Raw genomic sequence first — 19708 nt, 5'->3', positions numbered from 1 at the left:
GGTTTTTATCCCTCTCTGGTTATTTGGGGGGAAATATTTTTACAATGTAACTATATTTAACTCAGCCCTTTCCTAGAAGATTTATTCTAACAAGGTGTGAGGGGAGGGGCCAGGAAGTAGGCGAGAGCTCTGGGAATGTGCAGGGTCTTTGAAAGACCCCTGAAATCATGGCATTTAGGCCGTGTGCATATAGGGCTGACTCTATTTGCTCTGCCTGTTTTTTCAGTTATGGATGCTTCACTGTCTGTAAATTAAAATGACGTCGTTTAATGGGACGTGAACTCAGAGGTCCCAGGGACAGGTAAAACCAGGTTCCCCACACCACCCTGGGTTGCCATTCAGCACCGGTAGACTCAATATTTAGCATGAAGTTAAAGAAAGTCATATTTCTTCCTCGTCCCCAACATAGGGCCTGTCCTTTAAATTCCAAACACAGGCCTTCGTGGCCTGATTGAGGTAGGACCATTTTCGAAGAGGAGACCTACGCACAGGATGAGCTCTCAGCAGAGCGGTCTCGTCAGATCAGAGCAGGTGCACCCCAGCACGGGATAACCCCACAAAATGACGAAAGGTCACTTTCTTACAATATCCCCTTGTATGTTCATAAAAAGAAGTTGTTTGTTGTTGTTTTAACATTTCTTAAGCCTTGGGTTTTTTTTCCATTTTAAACAATATCTGGCTCAAGACTGATCTTGGCTAAGCTAATCCTCTTCACGCAGAATTTTTCCTACCATCCTATGTGAATGTCCTGCCAGCCACCTTCTAGCTGTCCTGGGGTTTTATCTCCTGTAATCAATTGTATTTCAAGAATAGGTTCATCTCGGTAAGAATAAGCCACAATGCCTAGTAGTCTAAATCCTAACTTAGAGCTATGCCTTTGCCTACAGTGTGGGAAAACTACTGCATTAGCGAAGGCAGTTCGTTCTTTCAGGCAGAGCTGTAACCTCTCCAACATCTCCATTTCAGGGCAGAGTCTCAGCGATATATTTGCATATGTTAGTAACCACCTGTTGATTTCCCCAGTACCATATTGTGCATGCATGAAGAAGGAATTGGGGTTTCCCAGAAAGCTAATTTGCAACTTCATATATGATAGTGTCTCCATGTTCTACTTGTCCTGTCAGGCTTTCAGATGTCTCAGTAGCCCAGGCTCAGGAACTGCATTCGCTCTCCGACAGGCTGGAAGGTGAGGGGTGGTGGGAGGGTGGGACTAGGGGTCAGCATGTCCTAAGCACATGAAAGTGTAAGACGTAACGTCTGTATGGTGGGAGCCACAATTAAGACAAATGACAGGAAGCGATGGAAGCGTATTATTTAAAAGGGTTAATATCTGGAATACATAAAGGATTACTATAGACCAGTTAAAAGAAACAGACAGTTCTCCCTGGTTATGTGGATCAGTTGGTTGGAGCATCATCCTGTGCACCAAAAGGTCATGAGTTCGATTCCCAGTAAGTAAACATGCCTAGGTTTTGGATTTGATCCCCGGTAGGGGCAAGTATGAGAGTCAACTAATCAACACTTCTCTCTCACATCAGTCTCTCTCTGTCTCTCTCTGTCTCTCTCTCTCTCCCCCTCTCCTTCCCTCCCTACCTCTCTCTAAAAAAAATCAATAAACAAATCCTAGCATGAGTATTAAAAATAATTTTTTTAAAAAAGACAATTCATTTTAAAATAGGGCACAGGCCATAAAGGAAGCAATTCACAGACATATTGTCCACAAACATGTGCCAAGATTTTAGCATCTTTTTATGACACTGTGTAAGAAAATGTACACAATGATAAGAAATCAGATTGGCAAAACTAAGGTTAATGAGTTTTGTCAAAGCTGTCAAGGAAACTATTCAAGAAAGCGCAAAGTGGTACTTCCGTTTCAGAAAACCATTTGGAGATTGCGATCAAATTTACAAGGTTGTTCTGGGTTTGAATTTCAGAACCCTAATTAAGTTTCCTTAACTTTCCTCCTTTGAAGACAGTTTGCCTCAAGCTAACAAGCGAGGTAGGAAAGAGTACGGGGAAGGAAGAGACAGGAACTCTCGCCAACTCTCTGTACAGAACACACACACAGTGGCAAGGCTTCTGGAGTTGTGTGGGGCGGCCTACAAAGCTGCCACGCCCAGAGAAGCTTGCTCACTGTCCTCTCCAGTCTTGGGAGGTGCTGGAAGCTGGACCTCTGCCCGTGCTGATTAGCCCCACTCCGTGGAGAGAAGTGAGAGGTCCCGCTCTCCTCTTCTGTCTGTGGGGATGCTCTCCTGATTTCCACTCTGATACTGCAGTGATTCTGTCAAAGCTCTGCAGGTAATTTTTTTCAGGCCACTATTATACCTAACACTTTTAGCTGCCATCTTTGCCTCTCTTCTTATGTGGTTTATAGACGGAGTTATACTATTTATAAAATAGATCTCTAAAAGTGGAATTACTGGGGGAAATGTACACAAATCTACACTTGAAGAATTTCCTACTTTATATTCCCATGTTCAGAAATTCACGTTGTTAAAGAAAACTGTTTTTCTACAGCACCCCATGAGCAGAATGCAAGGTGGAGTCACCGCAACGGGCTGTGAGTGGTCCACAGGCTTCTCTGCGTTCCCCATCCCCAATCTGCTGTGAATGCACGTGTCCTTCAGACCAGCCGTGCGGTTTTCTAGGACTTCATTCAGTAGAAATAATGACATATAAACACAAAAATATACGTAGGGTGGTCAAGGACGCATTGCTTGTGTGTGGGAGAGACAAACATTCCTCTCTCCTCAAAGTTCTTCTGGCGGGTCTAATAATCAAACAGATTAACAGGAGAAAATAACCAAATTTAACACATACATATGCATGCGAACCCCCATACATGAGAGAGACCCCACATGCAGGAGAGGTTCAGACATAGAGAACATGGGTGTATAAGACATTCTGAGCTAGGCATGAGGCAAGATGCCTCCGGGGATTTCAAAAGGCCGTGGCAGGATGATAAGAAGAGCAGAACTTTCATAAACAGAAGCTTGCACTGCCATATAGAAAGGTCAAAAAAACTGTATCTGATCATCTGTTAGGGCCTGTAATTTCAATTCTTCTAGGTAGTTGTGGGGTGGGGAGGGAGAGAAGTGTCTCTTGAGCCTTCTGCGAAAGTTGTCTTTGGCTCAATACAGTCTGCATACCACAGAGGCACACGTAGGGTGACTCGTCCTGGACCCCCACACCTGTCGGGTTCAAATCAGGAAAGCTGTGCCCAAGAATAGCGTGACTGATTAGATTAGGGCACATCCTACCAGTGAACACAGATACTGCAAGGCTGTTATAAACATGACGGCAGCTAGCATAGATTGGCTTTAGAAACTCCACAGTCAGAAAATATTCACTGTGCAGTTCATTTAGGTCAAGCAGAAAAAGAAGGACCACTGACATGTGTGAACACACTTGTGAATACACAGGACATGGTTCTGAAGGCTACACATCAAGATATGGGCAGACATTTCTTCTGGACAGTGGAACTGTTGGGCCAGAGAGAGGAAGTGAGGGAGGAGGTCTGCCTTTTACTCTAAGTATTTCCAATATCTTCAACTTGTTATAACGTACGTGAGTTACTTTTGTAATTTTTTTTTTAGAAAACTGTGTTTGGGCAAAGAAAGTAAAAAACCCAAAATGAAAATGCATCGGTGTTTTGGCACAAATTCGAACTCTCTAACTTGGTGCATCCCTACCTGTGTTCTCTTCGTCCTATATAATGCATTGTTTTTTTTCAGTCAGTAGAGATGAAAATAGAGATACAGGTGTAAACAAAACAAAGTAAAGCCCTTACAACAACATTGAAAGAATAATAAGAAAACCCATGTGATCCTGTTTTTATTGTGCAGTAGGAAAGAAAAACAGGCATGGAAAAAGATTGGAGAAAAGGTTAATATGTTTGACTTCATAAAAATGTAGAGTTTATAAATGGCAAAACACCCCAAGAAATGAAAAGATAAGCAGGAAAAAAATATTTGCAACACATGGCAAATGCCTAATGTTTGTATTATACCAAGAGCTCTTTGGAGGAAAAGATAAGTATTTACTTTTAAAAAATAGGCCAACTACATAGATAAGCAACTCTTTGAAGATAAAAAAATCTTGTTTTAACTTTATTTAATTAAGCAAATGGGTATGCCTACGGTTTCAGACACTGTTCTGAGCAGTTATACGACAGCAAAGGAAGGACACAGATGATAATTCTGGCTCCCATGGAGCTTACATTCTAGTGGATTTGAAGAGTCTTGAGTTCACTGATAAAATTTAAAGTTACGTATAATTTGCACTTACTGGTAAAAATTATTATTATTAAAACTCATTATTATTATTAAAATTCATATTATTAAAACTACCTTACCAGGTAGCTCAGTTGGTTAGAGCATTGTCTAATATGATAAGGTTATGGGTTTGAACCCTGGTCAGGGCATACCTGACAAGAATCAACCAATGAATGCATAAATAAGTGGAACAACAAATTTCTCTCTCTCTCATAATGAATATAAATAAATAAATAAATAAATAAATACACTGTGGAAATAGAGATTCTTTCCTGTGCTGTTGGTGGAAATATAATTTGGTGCTGACTTTTTGGAGGATGTTTTAGAAAAAGCTGTTACAACTTTAAACATTTATATTCTTTGATGTAGATGCCTCTGATAGAAGCTTCTGTTACAGATTTTCCTGCACAATGATACAAAGTTGTATATAAAAATTGCCATTTAACCCTGGCTGGTGTGGCTCAGTGGATTGAGTGCTGGCCTGTGAATGAAAGGGTCACTGGTTCAATTACCAGCCAGGGTACATACCTGGGTTGCAGACCACATCCCCAGTAGGGGGGCACAAGAAGCAACCACACACTGATATTTCTCTCCCTCTCGTTCTCCCTCCCTTCCCCTCTCTAAAAATAAATAAACAAAATCTTTTTAAAATTTGCCATTTAGATATTACTTATAATCTAAAGGTAAACTAAACCTAAATCCACTAAGGTGCTGAAATTACTGGGTACCTGTATACTGTAGTTTAGTTCTATACCTAATGACTTGGAATAATTCCAAAGATACTACTAAATTTAAGCAGTATGTTGCAAAAAGAGGTTACCTGGTAAGATCCAGTTATATTGTTAAATATAACAAGTATTAGAAACATTGATAGTCACAATAGTGTGCGAGCTTATGTTAGCACACACACAGAGTGTCTGAAGGAATGTACATAGGCTGTGAAGATTAGCCATCTGTAGAAAACTCATTCATGGGAGGACTTGCCTTTCATCTCATTCAGAAATGAAATGTTTCTGAATGTTTCATTTGCACAATCATCACCTACTTATTGGTAACTGGAAAAGGGGGCAGAATTTTGGAAACATTTTAGGTGTTAGGAATTTCCCAATGGATTGCTTAGAGACGTAGCAAAATGCACTTTGCTTGTGAGGGGAGTGGAGGTCAGCAGCTTTTCTGAGACGGAACGACAAAGCTATGTCATAGAGGGGTGATGATGCACCGTTTTCATCAGAAACTTGATAGTGACAGTGTGTTTAGTTTCTGGTGTTCTCAGCCTCAGAATTTTGCAGAGGAACTCACCCACTGCAGACTTGCAGGGAATCCTCACATCACCCATGGATATTTGTAAGACGCTGACTCATCAAGCCAAGAGACACTGTGACACAAAACTGGTTTTGGAGAACCCATCAGGAACCACTGCCTGTGCATACCCAGAAACCTCTCACAGCAGTTTGCCATCGTGCCTGAAGATAAACAGAGGGGCACAAAGGGAGTAAGGGGAAGAAAGGCAGTGTGGTGGCCACTGGATGCATCAAACGTGAGCTCATATTTATTATGCCCTTGCCAGATGCTAACTGATTTTATACAGATTATGTTGTTTACTACACACAGCACCCCTGTGGGCTGAGTATGATTAACCCCATTTTCCAGATGAGGAATTAAAGTCTCAGAGAAATGCCCTGGCCAGGTGGCAGCTCAGTTGGTTAGAGCTTTGCCCCATACACCAAAAGTTTCTGGGTTCAATCTCCAATCAGGGCACATACCTAGGTTGTGGGTTCAATTCTCAGCGGGGCCCACATAGGAGGCAACCAATTGATGTTTCTCTCTCACATCAATGTTTCTCTCTCCCTCTCTTTCTTTCTCTCTCTCTTTTGGTCTCTCTCTCCTTTTCAGTCTCTCTCTCTCCCTCCCTCCCTCTCTCAAAAATCAATAAAAATAGCCCTGGCTGGCATAGCTCAGTGGATTGAGCACAGGCCTGCAAACTAAAGGATTGCAGTTCGATTCCCAGTCAGGGCACATGCCTGGGTTGCAGGCCAGTTCCCAGCAGGGGACACAATAGAGGCAACCATACACTGATATTTCTCTCCCTCTCTTTCTCCTTCCCTTCCCCTCTCTCTAAAAATAAATAAAGAAAACCTTAAAAATAAGACTCTGAGTAATCACACAATTTGTCCAAGGGCCCAGAACTACATGTGTCAATTCTGGGATAAGAACCCATATTAAACTCCAAAACCCTGTTTTCACACCAACACATAGTGCCTTTCTATTCAAGAGATGAAGGGTGTGAGAAATCAATGACTCTTACAGCTAGGGTATGACTTTTCTGAAAAACACAACCATGATTAATCGAATGGGGATTCTTTGAAAGATTAATTGGCCTTTAGTGCGTGGGTAATCGAGCTATTGACTGAAATGGAATTGCAGTGAGTTCCAGTCCCATTGTTTGAGTTGTGGTTCCCCAAACTAGAATATTTTCTCCCGAGATACATAGGATGTAGACTATAGAAACCTCCTTCAGGACCAGTTGTCATTTCTCCTCCCCATTTTGGCTCTCTCCTTTACCCTTGAACTCACTTCAGGGGATAGATCTCATGTTTAAGGTGATGATCACAGCGGCAGTAGTAACTATGGTGGCATCATGGTCATTACAGAGAAAACACGTTCAGCTTCCCATAAGCAGGCCAACCCCGGCCTTCACCTCTTTATCTCGGCTCCTCCCTGGGCAGGGCTCACCACACTACAGGGCATCATGAATGCCAGAGAACCAGTATCAGTCATAAGAGCTGTAGCTACAGGAACAACTGAAGCAGAAATAAGGGTTAAAACTGACAACTATGTCTCAGTGACTTAAACTAGTAATCTTACTACAATTTGACTTCGTACAACATCTTCGTATAAGCTTTGGGGGTTTTGTAGTCAGAAGGCCATGTGGGCAGCAGTTTTCCCAAATCCTGCCCAAAACGGTCGATTGTTACGAGTGTCTTAGCCACGTGATGATGCACTGACCACCCAGACAGCTGCCTGGAGGGCTTCAACGGCAATAAAATAGACACTACTATCCTCTGTCTTCATCGTTTTAGTATTATTGCGTAAACTGTGGGTCCTCTGAATCCCTGCTTAAGGGACTAAAAAGAAGCAGATATAATTTTGTGTTTGCTTGAAGAGATGGGACTATGCAGGCTTCATTGTATGCCTCTGTGGCTACGGCATAGTACATTAATTTAACTAAGTCAAATAGGTTTTGAAGTTGGGATTCACAAAATTTTATGCAACTGGTAGGAGTTTTATTGACTATGGATTAAAAAGTCAATACCCCCGAATTTCCTGGGCACTTTAGAGTGAAGTCCTGCCACTGAGATTCTAATCTCTCAGACGAAATTCTAATTCACAATGTGGAAAACAATAAAACTCCAATACGAAATCTTTGGAAGTTGTCCCTAAAATCTACTTAACTCCATGAGATCCATAAATTCATTTATATGTCACTTCGGAAAAGGTGCACATTGCCTGCAGCTCAGTTCCCCTCCACATTCTCTCTCTCTCTCTCTCTCTCTCACACACACACACACACACACACACTCTCTCTCTCTCTCTCTCTTACTCTACACCTAGGTCTCTCAGGCACTCACTCACCACTTCCACAGAGGAGCCTGGGAATCATCTGCTTCTAGCTCTGACTGCTTTATGACTTCCCAGTCTTCTTTTCCAATGGCTATAATTTTATTTTCCATACAAGGTGCCATTGCAGATAACCATCAGAGAACACATTGATGTTTTCAGGCACAAAGAATTGAACAAAGCCATTTTATTTTTTTCATTTCATTTTTTTAACCCTCACTTGAGGGTATGTTCATTAATTTGAGAAGGAGGGGGAAGAGAGAGAGAGAGAAACATCGATGCGAGAAACAGGAATCCGTTGCCTCTCACATGCAGCACCCCAACAGGGAACAGGACTTGCCACCAAGGCATGTGCCCTGGTCAGGGATCAAACCCGCAACTTTTTGATGTACAGGATGACATTCAAACTGACTGAGCCATCTGGCCAGGGCTGAAGAAAAGCATTTTTAGCATACTGCCTTACTGTACATAGAAAACTGGGGAACATTTTTAGACAGGATGACTAAGAAATAAAATGTGGCAATGCCGTTTTGGGGTATGTTATGAATCACTCAGCAATGTTGTTATAGGGTATCTTCACCTGAAAGCAAAATCCACAGTCACTGACAGCCTCTGGGCACAGGTCTAATGAAGGGTACAAGCAAGAGAAGCCAGAGACAGACAGCATGTCCCCAGTTGAAGGGAGACCATTTTGGAACCTGGCTTGGCACATTTTGAGAGTTGATATAGCCATGTTAATAGCTTCAGATTGAACTCAATCTGAAGGTACTAAAGATTAAAGGTACTCAACTCTTATCACATCGGTTGGCAATCTGCATAATTGGGAATTTCTGAAACGCTAGCTAAATAAGCCTAGGGTTAAAAAAAAAAGTCCATGTAACAGAATTGCTACTTCACGTTTGTCTAGTTTTTACTGGTCATCTTGCAAAAAACTCTTCATCTAATGAACATTAGTGAAAGCCTCTAGCAACTGTATAACCTTTCTTAACCCAGCTCTAGGTCCTGAGTATCAGAAACAACTGCCTGGAAGTGGGTGCCGCCACGGGCAGAGGCCACCTTTCTCCTGCGGGTAAGGCTCAAGTCTCCTCTCGATGTCATCCAGGGACAGTGCTCCACATGTCATCAGCCTGGCCCTGTTGCCACAGCTCCTTCTGTTCTGAGGATAGAAAAGGCTGTGCCACCCCGGGGAACTCCCTTTGGGAGGGGTGTGACACCTCCCACATTTAGGTGTGAGTGGCTTTGACAAGGCCAAACTGTTGAGGTCTTAATCCTCAGAGTCTCCATCGCATGCCTCTGACTGCTGGCTGAGCATCAGTGCAGTATGCATTTACCAGTGCCCACTGTATGCAAAGCACTTTACAAAAAACAGAGTCAACAAATCCAAAACCCAGTTTCTAGTCTTCCACTCCAATCAGCCTTTTCCCTTAACTTGCTCATTTTTATTACCGATAATGCTTCTCTCCCACTGTGAAAGCTCAGAATCATCCTTGACCTCTCCACCTTCCCCATTTTACCAGAACATCCTCTGTCTTCATCATTTATGATGATTAACACACTCCTCTTTCATTAAATACATGTGTATTAAGTGCTTTCAAATAGGTACCAGGCACTGCTCTAGGTGCTGGGAAAACCTTAACAGGAGAAAACAAAGAGCCTTGCTCTCCTGGAGCTTACCTACTAATAATTAAAAGTGTCCTGAAAGAGTCCTCAAATATTATTTTATTGAGCCCTTCATCTCCATTTCACCTGTGCTTCTCTCTCACACAGAGTCCATCCCATTCCCCTGACCCCAGGCCTCGATTCCCTGAGCCACCCCATCAGATGTCTCATACCTAGAGCTGCTTTCTGTGTAATAAAATCCTAGAGATGCACGAGTCACTCTTTCGATTCCCATTCTTGGGCAGATCTCCCAAACTCCAGTTAGGTTTCTTTTCCCTCTCTCTCTAGAGCACCCCACTTCCCTACACTCCCCGCCCCCGACACAAAGACAACGGTGGACTCCACCTTCTGAGCCTCCATCAGTCTAGGCTTTTGCAAACAAAAACAGCAGAAGCTGAGTTGTTTCCCAGAAATCTGGTCAATTTGTGCTTTACCCTGTAACAGAAAATCAGGAGTCCCCGGAACACCAAAGCTTGGGCATCTTCTAGAGATGGAGGAGGGATAAATATTTCCAGCAGGGGCACATGGGAGGACATAAGGAGGTGTAAGAAAAATTGTTATGCACAGTCCTCTAACAACACAAGGCAGGCAGAGCATGGCAACCCCAAGTGAACAAAGGCCTTGGACCGACGTAGGAGGTCGGGCGAGGCAGAAAGTAAAGAGTGTTGAGCAACAGGGAAGGGCTTCACATTTATTATCACATTTCATAGTAACAAGCCCACAAATTAAATACTATCAAGATACCATGGAGATTTGAAAAGAGGACAAAATCACATTCACACGTAGGCCCCGGGCAGGTCCAAGGCCCTGACACAAACATTCATTTGGCAGAGGCAGAGGGATCCAATGCTTTTGGTAGAAAATCCCTGATTGACTCTGACATACACAGGGGGAAAAAAGATTAATTGAAGGGAATGAATAACATTTAATAGAAAAGTGTTTTGACTGAATTTGAATTAAATAATGATTCATTTATATCTTTAATCTTTTTTTAAATTTTATTTATTTATTTTTAGAGAGAGGGAGGGAAACACTGATGTGCCAGAGGAACAGCAATCCCTTGCTTCTCGTGCACCCTCGGCTGGGGACCTGGCCTGCAGTACGGGCGTGTGCCCTGGCCAGGAGTTGAACGGGCAGTCTTTTGGCTTGCGGGAGGATGCCCAACCCCCTGAACCACACCAGTCAGGGCTGTCTTTAATCTTCTACAAATTCTCAAACTAAATTCAAAATTTTTATTACATTGACATTTCTTTTTTTTCCCTAGTACAAATCATGCTCCTCTTAGCCGTCCTTACAAAATCCATTTAGTAGTAGCCTAACTAGTAAAAACGGAGTCTGTTGCAGTGGCCTGTGGGCCTCCCTAGCCCCTCTCTTTGTGAGTGGCGTTTCCCAAAGGACTGAACGTCCTCTCTCAGAACTGAGCAGCGTTTCCCAAACCGTACCTTGGGAGATGCTAAACTGAGTTCAAAGAACGGAAGGTTCCTGGGCAAGTACGACTGAAACCTACTCCCTTCTCCCCACCCAAGCCAAGAATCAGATCAAAACAACTATAAATAAAGGTGTTTAACTTTAGTTAATGGTTAAACAAATTTAAACAAGCTTGTTTTGGTGGGGAATACTCTTTTCAGTATCCTTTTATAATCTACTCTATCTCCTAAAGCAAACTAAAACAAGAAATAATTGCTAGAGATTGAATTCTCTATATATCCAATTAGAAAACCAAAAACTAGGATTATTTCATGGAATCAACCATGAATGTGAAAGAATAGACGTAGATGTCACTTATATCATGAAAAATATATTCAGAGAAAAAATGGCACGGCAAATTTGCACTGACAGATTATAATATAAAATCATCCCCATGTTGTTCTTGGAACTATACAGTTATCAGCATTTCTTAAAATTTTATTATGATCAGTTATTATTTTAAACATGTGAAGTTAGAAGGTGAATTGGTTCTGTGGACAAGAAAGGGGTGCTGTAATAAACCATAAATTCCTAACTGGGCAGGTCATGGTGGGCAGACACAGCCCCGTCCTACACCTTCTGTAGTGAAAGGTTTTGCGCCAGCCCTGTCCGTTGTTCTTGTCATGTAGGTTAATACACCTTTGAAATGCCAGAACTAATACCCCTCAAAGGCATAACCACCCTTAAGAAAGCACGGGATGGTGTAATCCAAGCCCTGCCTTGCTTTCTTCTACCCTCGTGTAATCTTCCTGGTATTCCCTGCTTCGTGTCAAATGCATAAAAGAAGCTGCAAAACTGTTATTCTTGGAGCATTTGAGTTTCTACTTCCCTGTACATGTCATCAGTTTGGCTCCAATAAACCCCAAAATTCTCTACAGATTTGGATGTTTCTTACGTCAACCGTTCAGACATAAAAAAGTGGATTCTGGTCAACATTGAGCTTTAATTTCTGAAATAACTTTTTGTCTTTTTCCTAGATGGTTTTTCTTTATGCTTGCAGAAGGATCTTGTGCAATCTGCTCTGAGGTCAAGTACTTAGTGCAACAGAAATTCCTTTGGTCCGTGTCCACTTATTTCCAGTAAAACGTTAAAATATATCAGGTTGTGAATTGATTGAGTAAACAATGGGGGTTGAGTTTGATATTTGTATTATGATTTTGTTCGTTTATTTTTTCAGAGATTTTATTTATTTATATTTAGGAGAGTAGAAGCGAAGGAGAAAGAGAGGGAGAGAAACATCAATGGTGGTTGCCTCTCACAAGCCCCCTCCTGGGGAGGGGATGTGCCCTGACTGAGAATGGAACTGGCAACCCTTTGATTTGCAGGCCAGCACTCAATCCACTGAACCTCACCAACCAGGGCCCATTTATTTGTTTATGTTTATTGAGAACCGATTGTTGGCATAAGAATATACAAACTTGTAGAACATTTCTATATAAGAGTTTATTAGAGTCTATTTGAGCCAAACAGAGGCCACACTGGAAGCAAGATCTTAATAGTCTGAGAAAAGCACTTGGCAGTTCCAGTTTCTTTTTGACATTTGGAATTAAGGAGGAAGCATAGGAAGATCACAGGAAGGTGGGAGAAAGCAAGGCAGGGATTGAATTGCTGGATAGTTAACAAGATTAGGTGCTCTCTTGAGAGTGGTTATGCTTCCACTTCCGAGGGTTCTGAAAAGAAGCATTTTAAAGGTATCTAACCTAGATGCCCAGTAAAAAAAAAATGGACAAGGCTTGCTTAAGGCAAAGTTAAACCTCTTACTAAAGAAGTTACATGCCTGAGATGCGGCTGCCTGCCATGACTTGCCCAGTTAAAATTTTATGATCAGACCACCATGTGATGTTACTTTTGGTCACTGGGCTTTTCAGATTTATTATAAAGCTCCTTTGTCATCCACCCTGTAGCAGGTTGCTCAGGCCAGATCACTGGGGAGCAGGGGAAGGGATCCCTGAATTAATGAAAAAAAACTGCATTTCTTGAGAGGGGTTCCTGAGGTGGGGGAGCCAGAAAATGTCAAGGGCTGAGGATTAATTCAACATCCTGCCAGAGCCTGTGCCTTACCAGAGAAGGGAGGGGCTGGAGGAGGAGGCTGCTGCCCAAGGCAGCAGTATAGAGTCAGTGTGCACAGCCCCAGCAGCTTGAGCACCTTGTGATCTAGCCAGAGGGAGCTTGTACTGGGGCTGAGCCAGCCAAAAAGGTCAAAACAAAAGGGTATGGTGTAGGTCAGAGAGTCGGCAGCTGGTTGTGCAACACCCCGCCCCTGGCTGAGACCCAGTATCCATTGCATGACTGGAGGCCTTGCCTTCTTGCAGAACATGGCAGCTTGGGAGGGATGAGAACACTGGGGAGCTGACAAACATGGCTGATGAGCCCACATTGATTGAAAAGCCAGATGCACATGGTGGACATTGGCTAGAATTGGCAGGCACAGGGACACTCCCACAGCGTGTGGGGTTTGAAAGGAAAGCCTTAAAACAGAATGCATGGAGAAGCCTCATCTCTTTCTTTGTCCCACCAGCAGATGCCCGGCCCGGGTGGGAGCCAGCTCACAGGGGTGGAGTCCTGTACTGGGATGTGTGTCTCGCCAGGCTCCAGCCCCTGAGACGCTATGACCCTGTGCGGCAAAGCACGCAGGTCCCGGACAGCTTTCATTCTCTGGCCCTGAGAGCAGCACATGAAGGCCTAGACTAGAAACGAGCACGAGTCGTCCACGGGGCGACTGCAGCCTGGTGCCTCTGGGCCCAGAAGACTGAGCCCTTTGCACAACTGGCAGTGACAGGCCAGCACATTCCAGACTCCAGGAGACAGGGTCTGCTGCAATGTAATGGCAACTCTGGAACCCACAAGTGTGCAAGAAAGAGAGAGAGAGAGAGCACCTGAGAATGGAGACCTGTTTGTGTAGCTGTCTTGAGCTCCACAAGGACAGATAAGAAATAACTTATCTGGGGAACTTCTGGGTATGGGTTTGCATTCAAATTTCGGTCTTTTTGTAAACGAGGGAATTTCTATGCTTTGAGGAAAAGATTGGCTCAGAGCAGGAATGCTGCCAGCCCCCTCAAATTGGGAACCCTGTTAATAAAAACCTTTTTCCTTTGCCACAAATCTTTATGTTATGTTTATACATGGCCACACAGGGCAGGACCCCAGGCTGCCCGGCTACAGCACTAATATATACTCAGCACAGTGGCATCTGAGGCACGGGATGTACAGGATTGTAGACAGTGGAGCTCCTGCCTTGAGAAGCAATATGAGGGAAATAGGCATGCAGACTACAGATACTGTGAATCTGTGTGTGTCGGGGATTAGGCTAGGTTTGAGAACACTGTGGGGAACAGACAGGATCCCCGTTGGATGATGCTTGCAGACTAGCAACCGTGTATACACATGCTCTTTATCAGAGTATTGTAACTCCTAGCCATACACAGAGTGTGGTGGAAACTGGAGGAATACCTTCCTAGGAGCATCTAGAGAGATGACATTTGCAATTTGCTTTGTGCAGAAAATAATTTTCCTTGTTTATTTTTTGCTTACGGATTTTTCCTGACTAGTGTTATCTTTGCTCAAAATACAGCATGCAGGTACTCAGGATTTGCCAGAAGGAAGTTTCTGCCCAGGGATTCTGAGGCACTGATTTCGATTCTTTTCTGAATAAGCCTTGTGGGTCTAACATCCGACACAGCTCCAAACCCTTGTAAAGGTTGTAGGGCCCTGCGCCAGGGGCTGCTCACCGGCAGGACGAAGGTGCAGCCTGAGCGTTTTTCCTTTCCAACAGGCTCCCGGAAGCTGTTGATGCTGTTGGTCCTGGGACCGCACTTTAAGAAGTGTGGTTTAGGAGATTAAATATACTAGCTTCCAAAGTTAAAATTATTATGGAAGAACTGTGAGACAGATAATATATTTTCTCGGTTTCACGGGAGGACTAACAAGGCATAGACTACTTCTAAAAGGCCAAGTTTTAAGTGAGTAGTCAAAACTAAATAATATTGATAGACAATTCCTATCCCCAATACAATGATCTATTAACTGTAAATCAGGAACCTTCTTCTAACACTGACTGTCAGGATTCAAAGTGCTTGGAAATTGAGATGCTTTATCATTGGACTTAAAATAACTCTTCTTTTTCTCACCCATAGGCATATGTTTTAGAAATTTAGATTTCAAAAATTCTTACCACACTTAAGCAGATAGTATAATGTTAGATTTTACGATGAGAAGGCAGCCCCAAGGATGTGAGGAAACTTCTTATCACTTGTTAATGGGTCTCTTGGGAAACAAACTTCTCCTAAGACAGCACCCGTGAGAGCAAACAGGCAATGTGGTAACAATCCAAAGGACTGGGCAGCATGAGGTTTACTGAGATGTCAACTAAGAGGTTTGAAGAAGAAAAACATAGTGAAAGAGAGAAAGGTCTATATTCTTAGGTTAATCTACTTGCAGTCTGAACACTCAACATGCCTTATATCAAGAAGACTACACTGATAGGCTGTTGTTAATAGAAACATAATAACCTCATCAAGAAAGTATCTTTGTGGTATTATTACCTCCTGCTGCTATACTCTGTTATAGCAAATGATAATTTATTGGCTTAAAACAAGACAAATTTATTTTCTTTACAGTTCTGGAGGTCGGGAGTCTAAAATCAAGCTCTCAGCAGAACCGAACTCCTTCTGGAGAATGACTTCAGAGGCCCCAGAGGAGAATGACTTCTCTTGCCTTTTGCAGCTTCTAGGGGCTGCCTGCGCCCCGGGGCTCATGGCCCTTCCTCCGTCTTCAAGGCCAGCAGCATGGCATCTTCAAATCTCTCTCTCTGACCGTGGCACCCGTTTCCCTCACTACTTGTCCTTCTCTGACTCTGACCCTCTGGCCTCCTCCTACTAAGGACCTTGTGATTACATCGCTTGGACCAACCCAAATAATCCAGGCTTATTTCCCCATCTCAAAATCCTTAACTTCATGCCATCTGCAAAGTTTCCTTTGCCATGTAAAGTGATAGATTCACAGTTTCTGGGAATTAGGGTGCACACGTCTTTGGGGTGCAGGAGGCATTATTTGGCTTCCCACATATGCCATTTATTTGGTTCTGGTCAAAAAACACTTGGAGTAGTGTTTTCAGTACTGAACATCACATTTTCAGAGGGAGATTGATGAACAGTGGTATCAGGAAGAGAATGACCACCAATTATTCATTCACTTAAACATTTGTTAAGTGTCCCCTATGAGCCAGGCACGAAGCAAGCAGAACTCTTTGGGGGTGCAGGTAAGAACTCTGGAGAGTGCACTGCTTATGAGCCAGGGGGCTAATCATCTGGTTTTGAATCCTGGCCTCACCATTCATACACTGAATGACCTTAGCAAATTGCTCAATCCCTCTGTGCTTCAACTGTGTCAATTGTGAAATTGAGCTAAAGTTTTAACTGCGGCATAAGTCCTCGTGAAGACTAAATGAGACTCTTGGTACAGCGCTTGGCACACCGACTGGCACATGGACTTCAGTAAGTGGTGGCACTTAGGAGGAGAGGAGGCGGGCTGCAAACAGGCAGGCAGCAGTAACAGCCACGGGTGGGGTGGGGGGGGGGAGGGTCGCTTGGAAAGGCTTTCCGGCGCGAGGTCTTGAAACTGAGTTGCGTGTAGTTAGCTGAGGAAAATGAGGATGCACAGTGAGAAGGCTCAGTGAGGGATTCTGGAACCGTGAGGAAGGGGTGAGGAGACTGGGGAGTTCAGCAGGGAAGAAAAAAGGCTTAGGAGCCACATAAGAGCTATATTTAAACACTGTTCTTAGGTATTTGGTACAAAAAAAAATGAAGCTTATTTACTTCCAAGACCAAGTGGAAATGACAAAAAATGATGTACATCTCAATATTTGAATGAACTTGTGAATACTAACAACTGTCTTGTTTTCTGAGGATGATCTAGCTCTTCTCTGGGCATCACTGCCTGTCAGAGTACACGGCCTTCCCCAGGGGATGGCCTGTCTTACCTCCATTTTCCCCTTTGCCCTTGTCAATAGGAACCAAAGCACTTTTAGGATTCAGCGGGCCATGAGCTTTAAGGGAGCCTGGGCTTTTCCCCAGCCTCAGGGCTCTGAGTCAGGATTGCTGTGAGCCAGCTGTGGTAATCGCTGCTTTTGTCCTCGGTTGGGTTCGGAGTAGAGAGCCACACAGTTCTCGCAATGAGATAGGAGAGGAAGACAATTGGAAAGGTGTTCCTGATCTCTTCAAAAGATAAATGATGCTCTCGGTAAATGACAACACATTTATAAGAATCCTTTCTTTAAAAACTAAGAACAGTAAAATTTGCTCTGGCATCCCCAAGTCTAGAAAAGAATGTCAGGTCAGACTCTAACTACAAAGCCTGAAACAGTGGGACAAGACTGGGTGTGTCATTTCTCTCAGGCCACTTCCAGAGAGAAGGTGGGGGCTTCCAGAGTCTGCAGTTAGCTGTCAATCATCTTTGTGGAGTTTATAGGACTAAACTGTATAAACTGTATCTTCTTATTTTTTATATTCTGTTTTTTGCAATTTTATTTTTTAGTCATAGTTTACAATCAGTATTATTCTGTATTAGATTCAGACATAAAGCACAGAGATTAGACAACCACATACTTTATGAAGTGGTCCCCCTGGTATTTCAAGTACCCACCTGGCATTGTACTGGTTATTACAATGTTTTTTAAAAAAATATTTTATTGATTATGCCATTATAGTTGTTGGTTATTACAATGTTGATGACTGTATTCCTATATTGTACTTTGCATCCCCGTGGCTATTTTGTAACTGCCAATTTCTACTTCTTAGTCTCTGCACTTTTTTCATCCAGCCTTCCAACCCCCTTTATATGCGTGGTGCTATGGCACTTGGGGCCTTGCCGACTGTGTGATGTTGTGATTTATAATAAGAAATATATATTTGGTCTTAGACCCCATTTCTGGCACAGAGTTCCTAAGACCTTTGGAATCTCCTAAGTGACCAGAGTGACAAAGGTGTTCTTCCTAATATTATGAGGTGGATTTGGACTGATCCTAAGGATGAGGGTTTGTTGCCAGGGGAACCAAACCTGTGATTAGAGGATTGGAACATTTAGTCCCACCACCCGCCCACTGGGGAGGAGAGAGAGACTAGAGACTGCGTTCAATCACCAGCATCCAATGATTTAGTCACTTGTGCCTCTGTGAGGAAGCCGTCATGGAAACCCAAAAGAATGGGGTTTGCAGAGCTTCCAGGCTGGTGACCATGCAGACACTGGGGAGAAGGCGCGGTTGCTGTGAGCCCTTTTCCCTTGCCTTACCCTACACATCTCTTCCATCTGGCTGTTCCTGAATTGTACTCTTTTATAATAAACCAGTGATCATAAGTAAAGTGTTTCTCTGAGTTCTGTGAGCTGCTCTAGCTAATTAATGAAACCGAAGGAGGGGATTGTTGGAACCTGCCCTCTGTAGCTGGTAGGTCAGAAGTACAGGTGGCAACCTGGACTTTTGATTGGCGACTGAAGTGGGACGAGTGAGTGGGTCTTGTAGGACCGAGCTCTTAACCTCTGGGATCTGAGGCTCTCGTCCCTTCCTGTGTCTTTTATTTTTTTAATGTTTTTAGGCTGGGACTGGGGAATAATACCTGTCCAATTTATTTTAAAATGTTTTAGAAGACAAAGATGTTGATACATACATACTAACTAGGGCCAGATTGAAGCCTTTGGAGACTCACGGCCCCCAAATGTTATTGAGACCATTCTCAACATGAAATTCTATATAAAATAATACTAGGCCATAATATAAGTGGAAGGGAGATCAGCAAGATCCTGTTTTTTTCCCGCACATGACTCCTTCTGTAGTTTGAAAATGTAATTTTGTGTGTGTGTGTGTGTGTGTATATGAAAATGATGGCTGCCTCTGTTTTTCTGGTGCCCTAAGAATGTACCTAATCTGCCTCTGGATAATTCAGTGCTAACTGAGCACCCACTGTGCGAAGCTCTGCACTCCATGCTGGATCGTGTGCAGGGGGACGTGGCAGTGAATGAGTGAGTGTTGGGCTGCTTGCTTAGGTCATCAGAAGTGGTTTCTGTGAGGAAGAGTCTTTCCAATTAAGGCCCAGATGATGAGAACTGAGCTATGCAAAGATGAGTGAAAGGACAATCCAGTGGGACTGTAGAACCAGCTCAAATGGTCCTATCCTGTTTGTAACAAGATGAACTGAGTTGCTTTTCAGATATTACAGACCCAAACTGCCAGAAATGCAGCCAAAACACAAGCAGTGGAGAGAATTTTGACTTCCAGCTGCACCTGAAACCAAAGTCTTGCCCCCACCAGAACCTAAGGACCAGAATATGACACCACCCATTTAGAAGCAAAGGGTCATTGTTCAAGAAGGTCCAGTGCTGAAGCTCTTTACCATATCTTACCACAAATATCCAAAATCCTAAGCTCTCCGATCACACCTTCCCGGCAGCACTTCCACATACCAGCCTGTTCCCCCAGACCCCTTAAACTCACCCCCCAAATTTGTGTGGGGGAAACAGATTCGAGGGCGTCTCCTGTCTCCTTACTGGGTGATCCGTGAATAATAAAAGCTCTTTCTTTATCTCAAAAGCCAGTGTCACCATTTGAGGTTCTATGAGCACTGGGCAGCGGGAAGAGGAAACCAAAAAGCAGCAGGACCCTGGGCATCAAGTCGCTCCACAGCTTCTCGGTGAGACAGACG

The sequence above is a fragment of the Sturnira hondurensis genome, unplaced genomic scaffold (genome assembly GCF_014824575.4).
Source record: "Sturnira hondurensis isolate 20B ecotype Veracruz unplaced genomic scaffold, ASM1482457v3 Scaffold0010428, whole genome shotgun sequence".
Taxonomy (NCBI): domain Eukaryota; kingdom Metazoa; phylum Chordata; class Mammalia; order Chiroptera; family Phyllostomidae; genus Sturnira; species Sturnira hondurensis.
The sequence above is the reverse complement of the archived record's forward strand: the minus strand, read 5'-3'. Positions refer to the sequence as shown.